This window comes from Giraffa tippelskirchi, chromosome 2 (genome assembly GCF_054371585.1).
Source record: "Giraffa tippelskirchi isolate mGirTip1 chromosome 2, T2T-mGirTip1v1.2.pri, whole genome shotgun sequence".
Taxonomy (NCBI): domain Eukaryota; kingdom Metazoa; phylum Chordata; class Mammalia; order Artiodactyla; family Giraffidae; genus Giraffa; species Giraffa tippelskirchi.
Window position 1 is genome coordinate 31,138,698 of NC_137276.1, and position 12,291 is coordinate 31,150,988.

Here is a 12,291-nt window from a genome sequence, read left to right on the forward strand (position 1 = left end):
GGAAAAGAGGAGTAAGAGACAAAGAGGTTGTTTCCCCCATTTTAAAAAACTTGGTGCAAATATCAAAGTCTTTTCTGTGATATATACTGGTGCAGGTACAGCTGCAAGCCCTCATAATAACAGGAGTGACCAGGGGTCCCTGCGGGCCAGCCCTGAGCTAGTTTGCCTTACTAACATAGCAGCCCTTCAGGGAGATACTATTCATATCTCCGTTTTTCCTGTGAGGCCTGGAGTAGGCCTGTAGCTGCCCAGGGTCACCCAGGGAATAGGTTGCTGAGCTCAGAATAGTCCAGAGCCTATTCATTTAAGCACCCAGCTCAGTGGCTGTCTGATTCACAGACTTACCTCTTTCCCTTTTCATAGATTCCACTAAATCAGTACAGCCAGGACCTTCGAAGCTCCACTCAGACACACTTTCTGTAAATAAGTGTTGACTTTTCACTAAGACTCTGAATTTTGCAGGATATGGGTCTCTGCTTCTTTTGTCTTTACATATTAAATATTGCTCCTAAATTTTGGTTTGGGGTTTTTTCTTCTTTTTAATTAATAAAAAGGGAGGAGGGAATCAACAGAGTTTATCTTTGGAGTCCTGCAATTCTAACTTTGCAACTGCCTCCTGGAAGAAGTATTTGCATTGTTCAAAATATACCAAGAAACTCACTATAACATCACATTCCATGGGGATTTTAGTGCAGGGCATCTGTCCTGGCTTTCTCATTTAGGAGTGAGGGGTAATTACTAAATCACTAGGGGTCCCCCTAATAAGGGATTTTCCTACTACACTCGCCACAAAAGATGGATTGTGGCAGAACTCAGCATCACCCTGTACGTGACAGCTTGCACCCAGCTTGCCAGGCTGGGTCTGAGGACAAAAGAACTCATCTACCAGCTTCCTCCCATCATTTTTTTTCCTCCCCAAACAAGACATGGCCAAGATAGCCTTTTAAGACTTAAGAGCCATTTTATTTTAAACCAAAGAATGGGCTTGCACAAATGCTTATTTGAAAGCATAATAATGTATAATGAGAAGTTTGTGCATTTTGCTGAGATGATTTTCTGCCCCCAACTCCTGCCTCTAGGAATGATTTTCTTTCTCCTTTCTTATCACAAAGGCTCAGAACAAATTCTCATTGTTCCTTGAAGAGAAAGTCTCAATTCTTCTAGTGCCCTGAAAAAGCTGCAAGTGTGCGATATTAATGTTATCTCCAGCTGGAGACAAGCTGGAGAACACCAGACCTGCGCTCCAGTGAGCCTGTGCCCAGGACCCCAAGAACCGTCATTCCCGAGGCCCACTCACCCTCTGTAGCCCTAGCCCCTCCCCAGTGAAAGCAGTCCCCGGGCAGATGAGCCCCAGCCCTGCACCCTCCAACATGGCAGAGGGTGTTGGTAGGTTCTGCCTGAGAGGCCTCCCCAACTCTGGCTCTCAATAGCAGGGACCCCGCAGGCCTGTGAAATGCTGAGCGGCCATGGGGGCCGGGCCAGCCCAGCACCTGTATGTTCGCCCTGCTACCTGCACCCAAGGCCCTTGTATGTGGGGTGGATGCAGCTGCAGGATTCACTTTGGAGATGCAGTGAGAGCAGCTTCACATCTGAAAACAAAATGGAAAGTGTTTCACCTCCACAAAAGCCAAGGCGAACCGGGTGGGTCACTGCGACCATAAAAACACTGGGACACAGAAAGACTCTAAAATTTTGAATTATCAATAGAGCAAACAAAAATAATAGAGCTGTGTCTTGGAGAAGGTAAGGGAAGAAGGGGCACAAACACGTCCCTTTCTCCAACCTCAGCACCGCTGCCCACTGCTCTTTTCCACTACCTTCTATCCAGTTCCACAGCCTCACCTCTGCCAGCCACTACCCACTTAACCACTTAACCCAGAGCCCAGGGAAATCCATTGTACTGAAAGGGAATCAAGTTTTGATTGTAGAATAGTTCACACGGTCTTTTCTTAAGAAGTACCAGAATTACAAGTAAGATGGTAAGGAATACTCAAAGAGAGACAGTTATTATAAAGCCCAAGAGTATTAAAATCACTGCCTCTGAGTTCCACTAGCAGTTTCTGTAACTGCTATGCCCAATCCTGGTGGTGGTGACTAGTTAGGGTGTTTGGAAGGACCCCAGTGGCATAACTAGGACTTGAACCCAGATCGGTCAGAGTCCAAATTCTGCTCTCATTGTACTGTGCTCACTCTTGCTGGGCTAGCTGTGGCCAACTTCCTCTCAAAAGGAAGTTTTTTTTTTTCTCTGCTGCCCACAGCTAACTCTCTTAAGGTCCTTTGTGTGTCCGCACAGAACATGGTGGTGCCTTCGCCCAGGAGAGTTGATCTCGGGGCTTGGAGGGACTGACCAGCAGCTCTGCTGAGTGGTGAGTTGAGCTGTGACCACCCTTGGATGTAGAATTTTGAATCCTGGATCACCTTGGCCCTCCCGGTGTACTCCTCTTCTGTCTTTTCTGGAGAACAATTTAAAGGGTCACTTCTGCCACTACTACCCACCGCAGGTGATGACTTGGTATTCTGAAGTCGTGGACGTAAGTGGCAGAGCTAGTCAGCACCTACACAGGTACTGCCTCTGAGCACTGCTCCTCCTCCCCCACCACCCAGAGCTTTGGAAGTTTCTCTTCACCTTCCCAGACTAAATAATAAATCCAGTAACTATTGCCCTTGGGGTAGTATTTGCAAATATCACTGTAAAACAAAAAAAAAGCCAAAATACACCAAACCAGCTGCTTTGGCATCCACTTCCTTGTAAACAGCAGAGTAGCCCCAGGAGCCCGGGAAGCATTAGGGAGGAGGTGACCAAGTTCCACAGGACTGGTTCCAGAGTACATCCCACTGTCCTGTGCACCCAGCAGAGAAAAGGGCCTTCTGTACAGACCACATCATGCACGTTATTTTCTAATTACTATTCATGAAAACATTCTCAGATGCTTTTCTAGTTGTAAATGTTATATAGTAAATTATACTTTTGGAAGAAGCAAAAAGAAGCCTTAGTTTTATTCATCTGGAAATAGCAAAATAAATGCAGGAACACCTCCCAGGGAAATGTTCTCTGTGCAGGGGATTTGAACAGGGGTTAATATTTTCTTCCAGGGAACAGATTATATTAAGGTTTATATGAGCCTAGTAATGGCAAAGAGTTTGACTCCACAAGGTAGTTTATATTTTGAGGTAATGTTTTGTAAGTAATAAAATGTGGCTACTCTTAACTTTCTGTTCTCAGGGTGTTCTGTGGGGAAAGGGAGGCCACTATTGTTCACACTACACCTTGACCTGAAGACTAATTGCTGAAGAACTCAGATGTGCTGGGGATCTTTGGTTTCATGGCGTGCTACCTTCTTCCCCATAAGTATTGCTTCAAGCACTCCAAATGGAAATTCAATTTTATTATTCAAATTAGATGTCATTGACTATGTTAAAGTAACTGTTAGCTGCAAACAGGTACACCCTAACCTGTCAGAGGCCTAAGACAATTAAAGTTTATTTCTTGCTAATAGATCACGTAAAGTTCAGTTGGTGGTGATGGATAAAGTGGGCAGTGTTTCTCTTCTCTGTAGCCCTTTAGGGATCCAGACTGATGTAGGCTCTCTGTCATCTTCAGCACTTGGCCTCCAAGGTCGCTGTGGCATCAGTATGCAGTTGGAAGTCAAGGAAAGAGAGTATACAGATCATAGGAGAGTATTATGGGGGGTCTCATCTGGCAAAAATTTCTCCCCCTCAATTCTTTAGGTCATAAGTCAGTCACATAGTCCATCAAGTGGGGGTCTAGAAAATGAAGTCCCTGGCTGGGCAGCCACTTCCCCACAACAATTATGTTTTTTTCCTATAGATTGGTTGAATGTCTATGTCTCTCCAGAATTCACAGGCTGAAGTCTAATCCCCAACATGATAGTACTTGGAGGAAGGGCCTCTGGGAAGTGATCAGCTCATAAGGATGGAGCCCTCATGAATGGGAGTTTAAGAAACCCCAGAGGGCCCCTCTGCCCCTTCCACCATGTGAGGACATATCCAAAGGACATAGCCTATGAACCAGGAAGTAGGATCTCACCGGACACTGAATCTGCCAGAACCTTGGTCTTGGACTTCCCAGCCTCCAGAACTATGAGGAATAAACTTCTGTCGTTTACAAGCCACCCAGTCTATGGTATTTTTGTTATAGCAGCCTGAATGGACTAAAACATTCATGAAAAAAGAGCACAGAACTTCAATGGACAGCTAGGAGGCCAGAGAATAAATCAACGATATTGGGTCCTTCCAGGTGATTTACCATCAAGTGAGTGTTATACACTATGTGTGGTGCTATCTAAATTCAAAGAATTTTTTTTTTTAATGTACTTCATAATGACCTCAAGGAGCTTTCTTTTCCATCTCCCCCATTCCTTAAATCCCTCTTTTAGTATTTGGCTGATTTTTAGCAGAAAATACTTTGTGTTGTCCCACTGCCATCCAGTTAGGCTACTGGATACTGTGCCCAGTATCTACTAGACACATCAAAAAGACCATTTAAAGCCTCAAGTAGCAAAGTGGTTAATGGTTCACTGGCAAGTCATAGAGGCCCCAGCTATAGCCTAGATGGGTACCCATACCTGGAGATCCCACTGATTGAATCCATCTGAGGAGAGCAGGAACTCAAAGAAGGCTGTTCTGACAGAGACCTTGATTCTAGCCCCAGCTCTCTACCAACTGACTGTGAGATGTCAGACAAGTGACTCAGCCTCTCTGGACTCAAGTGTCCTTCTCTGTAAAATGAGGACTTTGGATTAAGTGAACCCTAGGGTCACCTGAAACTCCCCGTTTCCAAGCCTATGTCAGGTGGTCCCTGTTCCAGCTGCTATTGTCTTCCTGTATAATTTCATACATATTACATATGAGGAGAAAACAGTAAAATATACATACACATATATATACACACAATTCATATATTAACTATATCTTTTTGAGAGTTTTCAAAACTAGCCTTAAAATTTTTGACACTATTTCTACATATATGCAAAGTGCTTCTCAGGATGCATGCATGTGACATTCAACACAACACATTTTGATGGTGGTTTCTTTTTTTCTGGAGATATTGTCATGATTTTTCTTTGAGTTAATCACGTGACTTCTTCCATCCAGTTTCTTCCAAGCAATGATTTAGTGAAAATTTAATGTAGATGAAGTATGCCCCAAGGTATACTCACCTTGTTACTAGTTTTTAAAAGAAAAAGATTGACCTCACTTTTAGAAATTAGTTAAATCAAACTTTAAGACACATGCATGGAATTACTACAGCAGCACCTGATGTAGCATAATAGAATTTTATCATGGTGTGAACCTAACATCCTGGAATTCAACTAATTACAGGTGGTGCAGGCTGCTGCTGCTGCTAAGTCACCTCAGTCGTGTCCGACTCTGTGTGACCCCATAGATGGCAGCCCACCAGGCTCCGCCATTCCTGGGTGCAGGCAGGAGGTAGGAAATTGGAGGGACAAAGAAAGGAAAGATGCAGGGGAAACAAAAGAATGAATAATCACAAAAATGCTAAGGGAGATGCAGGAAAGAATGAAGAGCAACGTAAAGGGCAAATATGTGGGGAAATCTAAATATAAAACAATAGCAATGTCTCAGATTTAATATATAGAGAGAATTAAAAATGCATTACAGTAGTAGCATACATATTGAAAGCAGGTAAATGGAAAGTATTCTAATATTCTTTCCACTTTTGAGGAAGAGGTAAAAGTACCAATTTATATTAAACTTTGATAAGTCAAGGATGCATATTTTAATCTCCAGGGTAACCACTAAAAGAATATTAAAAGAGGAATTACTTCTAAGTGAATGGTGGGGGAAGTGGAATCATAATTAAAAGTACTTGATCTAAAATCAAGAAAGAAGAAAAAGACAATGAAGAACAGGTGGGACTAATAGAAAGCAAACTGTAAAATGATGAATTTAAACGCAAAATTATTTGTAATGTTATTGTCAATAGAACAAATGCTCCAATTAAAAGACAAAAATTTTCAGATGAGATAAGAAACAAAGTTCAACTAAATGCTGTTTGAAAAAAATCTAAAATATAAAAAGGTAAAAGAATTAAGGAAAAGATGTATCATGCAATGAAAGGTAATTAGCTACATTGATATGAAACAACAAATGCTTTTGGAAAACAAAAAGCAGTGTTAATAATAGAAAGGGACATTTCATAAAGAAAGAAATTTGATTTAACAGTAAAAATTCTAAATTTGCATGCACCTAATCCCCTGGAGAAGGAAATGGTAACCCACTCCAGTATTCTTGGCATGGGAAAATCCCATGGACCGAGGAGGCTGACAGGCAACAGCCCATTAGGGTTGCAAAGAGTCGAACACAATCAAGCAACTAAGTACCATGAAGTACTCTATGTAAAGTAAAACCTCACAGAAATAGTAGGAGAAATAGACAAATCCACAATTATAATAGATTTTTTTACATATTATACCTCTCAGAAAATACAATGAACAAATTTCACCTAAGTAATACATATAGAACAGTGGCACTAACAAATGAATACAGAATATTTTTTCAAGAGTACATGGAAACATTTACAAAATTTTAACTACATGCTATGACATAAAGTTTCAAAAAAATTCAGAGAATGGTAACATATAAAGTATTTCCCTGATAACAGTGAATTACAGGTGGAAATTTTTTTAAAAGATAACTGGAATACCTACCTGTGTTTGTGATTTAAGAAACAAATCTATAAATAATCCATGAATCAAAAAAATCAGAAATCACAATACAAAGAAAATATTTCAAACTCAATGGAAAATACTACATATCGAACTTTGCAAGAAGTTCCAACTTCTGGTAATTAACATTAACATTTTATCAGACTGACTCTTTTGCCAACAGCAATTCTAAACTCTTGACAAAATACAAAAAAACCCAGAAAACCACACACACACACACACACACACACACACACACACACACACAGCTCTTTGAAGGCAACAGGGAACAGCTGAACATCTAAAAGTAGGCATAAACTGCAGGAGCCATGACCCTTGAATGACAGAAATCACACAGGGTGAGAACCACATTCATCTGGCTCTTCCCCTAAAGGAATTCCCCCTTCACAACAAAAAGGGAATTGAGGTTAAGCAGAAAGCAGCTGTGTGTTAGACTGTAGAGTAAGAAACTGGTTTTCAGGAATGACTGAGCAGCTGAAAATGGAAGGGAGTAGAAAAAGGAGAAACAATGGAAATGAAAATCGCTCAGTCGTGTCTGACTCTTTGCAACCCCATGGACTGTAGGAATTCTCTAGGCCAGAATACTGGAGTCGGTAGCTTTTCCCTTCTCCAGGGGATATTCCCAACCCAGGGTTCGAACCCAGGTCCCACATTGCAGGCAGATTCTTTACCAGCTGAGCCACCAGGGAAGCCCAAGAATACTGGAGTGGGTAGCCTAGCCCTTCTCCAGTGGATCTTCCCAAACCAGGAATCCAACCGGGATCTCCTGCATTGCAGGTGGATTCTTTACCAGCTGAGCTACCAGGGAAGTCCTGGAGAAGCAATGGGAGAAGCCCATAAAAGCTGGTGCCAAGTGCCCTCAAATACTTGACTGACTTCTGAACTGTGTTTGCACAGAGTTAGACTCCAAAACTCTAGCAGAAAAAGAGCCAGAAGACCAAGAGAGCAGCAGAGATAGAAACTGCTGCTCAGTGCTGGGGAGAGAGTTGAGTTCAAGTCCTACCAAGTTAGAGGAGCTTGGTAAACACTTCAGACTTCCCACTGAAACCCCAGAAAGGCCATACCTTAAGAGTAAGGATCACACCCTCTTAGGATTAAGGTAGAAAATGAAATACGCCATTCTAACAAAGCCTAAGATCAAGCCTCTGCAATCAAAATGAACTGCCATTGATTCAACTGCCTCATAGAACAAAACTCAGCACTTCAGTGGAAGATAACAGAATTCAGAGTCTTTTCAATGCATCCCTTTCAGTGCATCCCTTTTCAATGCATCCCCAATGTATACTAGACTACACAATGTCTAGTATAAAATATAAAATTAATAGACACACAAAGAAGCAGGAATATGTGACTCACAGTCAGTAATAGTGTTGTGTTAAGCTATATTGGAGCCTGAGGCAACAAGAAAAATCATAAATAATGATCATGTTTATGTTTGAAATTTTGATATTTTATTCACCATGTATTTTATATTAATTTTGACTTTTAAAAACATTAATTCATATAGTATGTATCTTGATTACCAATTTTTGACATCCCTTTAAATTTTGCATTCATGATGAGTATCACATTCTCACCCTAGTCCTAGTCCTGAAGCTAACAAAGGAGAGAATACAGAACCATAAAAATACCAGTAGATTTCTTGAAAAGGCATAAAAAGATGAAAGAAGAAACAAAGAATAGGCAGGACAAGTAGGAAACAAATAACAAGATAACAGACTCATAGACTTAAACCATGTTAGTAATCATAGTAAGTTGGCTTAACATACAATCTGACAGTTTAGTCTGGCAGAGATTGTCAGTCTGGATAAAAAATTAGATCTAACTATATGCTGGCTACCAAAATACACACTTTGGATGTGAAAACAGAAGTACATTAAATGTGAAGGGATGGAAAATTACATATGTAGGAGAGGTAAAGGGACTTCCCTGGTGGCTCAGCAGTAAAACATCTGCCTGCAAAGCAGGAGACCCAAGTTTGATCCCTGGGTCGGGAAGATCCCCTGGAGGAGGACATGGCAACTCACTCCAGTATTCTTGCCTGGAGACTCCCATGGACAGAGCCTGATGGGCTACAGTCCACGGGGTCACAAAGAGTCACAACTGAGACAAGTGAGCAGAGCACAGGGAGGTAAAGTTTCTCCTCAACCCTCTGAAGATTGCTGGCTGGGACTGACACAAACAGATTAACAGGAGAAAGGCATACAGCTTTTATTTGGTAATTGTTTCACATGCGCATGGAAGCTCCCACAAGGAAAAGGAAGACCCAGAGGCGTGGCAGGGTCAGTGTGCTTATATACTAGGTTCAACAAGGTGTGGCAATTGTGGCAAAGTCACTAAACTATTTGAGGAGACTAAAGAAAGCTAAGAATTTTTTTTTTAACAAAGTGTGTTTGTACAGATTTCTCTCCACCTGGACTCCTCATTTCTGGAGACAGGGATGTTTCTTTTCTCCTGATACGAGGAGGGTGTCTTTCACACAGGAATTTTGTTTCATGCTTTGCTTTCAGGAAGAAAAGGGAAGTGAAATCTCCTGTTTTTTCAAGTGCCTTTAGCTCAAAATAATCAATATACCAAAGTGGCATGTCCTGAACTTCACATGCCATGTTAACACTAATCAAAAGAAAACTGTGATAGCTATACTATTCTCAGACAAAGTAGATTTAGTGCAACAAATATTGCCAGAGATTAAAAGATAATTTCATAATAGTATAGTAGTACATTGATAATAATGTACTAACATAATTATTATAATTATTATAACATAATAATTATAAAGTGAAAGTCCCTCAGTCGTCTGACTCTTTGTGACCCCATGGACTTTACAGTCCATGGAATTCTCTAGACCAAAATACTGGAGTGGGTAGCCTTTCCCTTGCTGGCAGATTCTTTACCAGCTGAGCCACAAGGGAAGCCCAAGAATACTGGAGTGGATAGCCTATCCCTTCTCCAGTAGATCTTCTTGACCCAGGAATTGAACCAGGGTCTTCTGCATTGCAGGTGGATTCTTTACCAACTAAGATACCGTAATGCTCTCATAATAATAATAATAATTATAAACGCTTATGCAACAAACAACAGAGCTTCAAAATAATATGAAATAGAAGATGATATAACTACAGGGAGAAATAGACAAATCAACAATTATGATTAGAGAGTTCAAAACCACTCACTCAATATTTGATAGAATAAGTTCACAGAACACCATTAAGGATATAGAAAACTTGAATACTGCTATCGGTCAACTTAACCTATTTAACATTTGTAGATCCCTCAGCCCAGCAAAACAAGAAACCATATTCTTTTCAAGTATATATGGAACATTCGCCAAGACAGACCATACACTAGACCATCAATAAACGTCTTGATAAAAGTATTCAAATCACACAGAGCATATTATCTGACGAAAGGGAATTGAAATAGAAACCAATAACAGAAAGATACGTGGAAAACATCCAAATATTTGGAAATTAATAACACACTTTTAAATAACTCATGGGTGAAAAAATCAAAACAAAAATTAGAAAGCATTTTGAACTAATAAGAAATGAAAAGACAACATATCAAAAGTTGTGGATGCTGAGAAAGCAGTACATTGGGGGAAATTTATAGCAGTAAACTCTTTAGTTATAAAAAATAAAACCTCTCAGATCAATGGCTCAGTTTCTACCTTAAGAAACTATTTTTAAAAAATTCAAATTAAATCCAAAGTAAACAGAAGAAAGAGTAAATATCAGCGCAGAAATTGGTGAAATAAAAACCAGACAAACCAATGAAAGCTGATGAAACCAAAGCTGTTTTCTTCGAGAAAAATCAGTAAAATCCTTAGTGTGACCTGAATCCTTCTAAATTTATTGAACAGAATAGAGCCCAGAAATATATCCACACATGTATGGTTATCTGATTTGAGACAAATGTGTCAAAATAATTCAGTGATGAAAAGATATTTTTTCAGCAAACAATGCTAGAAAAACTGCACATTTGCAAAAACAAAAAAACCAAACCCTTCCTTTACACCACCTACAAAAATCAATCCAAAATAGATCACTGACCTAAATGCAAATCCTAAAACTAAAAAAATGGAGAAAAACACAGGATAAAATCTCTGTGACCCTAGCTTCAGTTCAGTCGCTTAATCATGTCCAGCTCTTTGCGACCCCATGGACTGCAGCACGCCAGGCCTCCCTATCCATCACCAACTTCCAGCGTCTACTCAAACTCATGTCCATTATGTCAGTGATGCCATCCAACCATCTCATCCTCTGTCGCCCCCTTCTCCTCCTGCCCTCAATCTTTCCCAGCATCAGGGTCTTTTCCAATGAGCCAGTTCTTCGCATCAGGTGGCCAAAGTATTGGAGTTTCAGCTTCAATATCAGTCCTTCCAATGAATATTCAGGACTGATTTCCTTTAGGATGGACTGGTTGGGGCTCCGTGCTGTCCAAGGGACTCTCAAGAGTCTTCTCCAAAACCACAGTTCAAAAGCATCAATTCTTTGGTGCTCAGCTTTGTTTATAGTCCAACTCTCACATCAATACATGACTACTGGAAAAACCATAGCTTTGACCATATGGACCTTTGTTGGCAAAGTAATGTCTCTGCTTTTTAATAAGCTGTCTAGCTTGGTCATAACTTTTCTTTCAAGGATCTAGCGTCTTTTAATTTCATGGCTGAAGTCACCATCTGCAGTGATTTTGGAACCCCCCCCAAAATAAAATCTGTCACCGTTTCCATTGTTTTCCCATCTATTTGCCATGAAGTAATGGGACCGGATGCCATGATCTTAGTTTTCTGAATGTTGAATCTTAAGCCAACTTTTTCCACTCTCCTCTTTCACTTTCATCAAGAGGCTCTTAAGTTCTTCTTCGCTTTCTGCCATAAGGGTGGTGTCATCTGCATATCTGAGGTTATTGATATTTCTCCTGGCAATCTTGATTCCAGCTTGTGCTTCATCCAGTCCAGCATTTCTCATGATGTATTCTGCATATAAGTTGAATAAGTAGGGTGACAATATACAGCCTTGACGTACTCCTTTCCCGATTTGGAACCAGTCTGTTGTTCCATGTCCAGTTCTAACTGTTGCTTCTTAACCTGAATACAGATTTCTCAGGAGGCAGATCAAGTGGTCTGGTATTCCCATCTCTTTAAGAATTTTCCACAGTTTGTTGTGATCCACACAGTCAAAGGCTTTGGCATAGTCGATAAAGCAGAAGTAGATGCTTTTCTGGACCCTAACTTAGGTGAAGACTTTTTAAACAGGATACAAAAAACCACAAAGATTTCTGTTCTTCAAAAGTCACCATAAAGAGAACAAAAAGACAAAGTCATAGATTGGCTAAAACAAGTAAATAAATGATGATAATATTGCAAAACAGATACCTGATAGTTTGTATCTAAAAAAAGAAATCATAGAAATAATAACAAAAACAATCCAATTTAAAAATGAGCAAATGATTTGAATGCTTCACCAGAGAAGAGATACAGATGGCATATAAGCACACAAAAAGGTCAATGTCATTAGTCCATTTTCCAGGAAAATGGAGATCAAAACCACAATGAGATACCACTGTATACCAACTTGAA